The 2,148-nt window shown below is 37.3% G+C and overlaps 1 non-coding gene across 1 annotated transcript; it reads left to right on the plus strand.

Moving 5' to 3' along the window:
• The first annotated feature begins 449 nt into the window (after positions 1–449).
• Positions 450–556, plus strand: LOC138984271 (U6 spliceosomal RNA). The gene has a single exon (XR_011461532.1). It is a non-coding gene; the product is annotated as a U6 spliceosomal RNA (small nuclear RNA).
• The last annotated feature ends 1,592 nt before the right edge of the window (positions 557–2,148 follow it).

Consider the following 2,148-nt stretch of genomic DNA (forward strand, 5'->3'; position numbering starts at 1 on the left):
ATGAGAAAAAACGATACCCAGTGATACCCAGGCATCACTGGACTGTCTTTTCAAGGTTAGATAGAATCGAATCCAGCAGGGAACCAGAATCTCTGCCACTAAGATCCGGCATAAGTGAAACTGCAGCTTGCCCCACATCTCATATTGTGTAGTATCCTTCAGCTCCACCATCTCCCACTGCCTCTCTCTCCTCCCGTCAGTAACTCCTCCTGCCAGTTCACTTAATGCCAGCCCTTATATGCCAGCTTTATGCAGTACTGTACTACTGTACTTTTCAAGATAATGTACTGTAAGATTAAAAATGTTTTCTTTATTTTTTATTTTTCATGTATTTGTGAATAGTACTGTAAACCTCTTACAGTAAAGCACTATATAGCTGATTATATTTGTTGGGTACCTAGGCTAACTTTTCTGGACTTACAAATGCACACTCAGAATGGAACTCATTTGTGCTCACTTTGGCAGCACATGTAATAACATTGGAATGATGTAGAAAAGATTAGCATGGCCTTTATTTAAGGATGACATGCAAATTTATGAAGCATTCTATATTTTTAAAAAGTTTTACACAGCAAAAAAACTATAAACAATGTGAAAAGACAATCCTCAGAATGGGAGAAAATAATAGCAAATGAAACAATTGACAAAGGATTAATCTCCAAAATATACAAGCAGCTGAATACCAGAAAAATAAACAACCCAATCAAAAAGTGGGCAGAAGATCTAAACAGACATTTCTCCAAAGAAGATATACAGATGGCTAATAAACACATGAAAAATGCTCATCATCAGTCATTATTACAGAAATGCAAATTAAAACTACAATGAGGTATCACCTCACACCAGTCAGTATGGCCATCATCAAAAAATCTACAAACAAATATTGGAGAGGGTGTGGAGAAAAAGGGACCCTCTTGTACTCTTGATGGGAATGTAAGTTGATACAGCCACTATGGAAGACAGTATGGAGATTCCTTTAAAAACTGTGAATAAAACTACTCTATGATGGAAACCATAATCGAAAAAGACGCGTATACCCGAGTTTTCATTGCAGCACTATTTACAATAGTGAGGACATAGAAGTAATGACATCCATTGACTGATGAATGGATAAAAAAGTTGAGGTACCTATATACAATGGAGTATTATTCAGCTATAAAAAGAAATGTATTTGAGTCAGGTCTAAGGAATAGATGAACCTAGCGCCTATTACACAGAGTGAAGTAAGTCAGAAAGAGAAAAACAAATATTGTATATTAATGCATATATATGGGATCTAGAAAGATAGTACTGATGAGCCTAATTGCAGGGCAACAGAGGAGATTCAGACACAAAGAAGAGACTTGTAGACACAGAGCGGGAGGGAGAGGGTGGAATGAATTGAGAAAATAGCACTGAAGCATATGCTTTACCATATGTAAAATAGACAGCCAGTGGGAATTTGCTGTATGATGCAGGGAGCTCAAACTCAGCGCTCTGTGACAACCTAGAGAGGTGGAATGTGGTGGGAGGTGGGAGGGAGGTTTAAAACACATGGACCATATGCATACCTATGATTGATTCATGTTGATGTATGGCAGAAACCAACACAATATTGTAAATTAATTATCCTCTAATTAAGAATAAATAAATTTCAAAAAATGGAACTCATTCATATTTAGAGCACTTACTCTATATCCACTTAATGGTATTCAAATAATTTTAGACATAAGTTGAGGTGTTGTTGTTATTTAGTTGCTAAGTCATGTCTGGCTCTTCTGCAACCCCTTGGACTGTAGTCTGCCAGGCTCCTCTGTCCATGGGATTTCCCAGGCAAGAATACTGGAGTGGGTTGCTATTTTCTTCTCCAGGAGATCTTCCTAACCCAGGGATTGAATGTGTATTTCCTGTTTGGCAGGCAGATTCTTTACCACTGAGCCACCCAGGAAGCCCATTAAATTGAGTTACCTTTTACTTACTGCTCTGTGTTCTATTTCTGTTTTAACACTGGACCAGCAGGTTATGGCTCAATAATCTTTTAGTCAAGATATATCCCACAGTAATTCTCACAAGATTTTCTCCTAGTTTGTTGAAACCATCACATGCTTATTAAGATTGCTATAATTGTACAGTTGATATGGATGAACATTTTGAGTGTAGATTGTGATA

The sequence above is a fragment of the Bos mutus genome, chromosome 20 (genome assembly GCF_027580195.1).
Source record: "Bos mutus isolate GX-2022 chromosome 20, NWIPB_WYAK_1.1, whole genome shotgun sequence".
NCBI lineage: Eukaryota > Metazoa > Chordata > Mammalia > Artiodactyla > Bovidae > Bos > Bos mutus.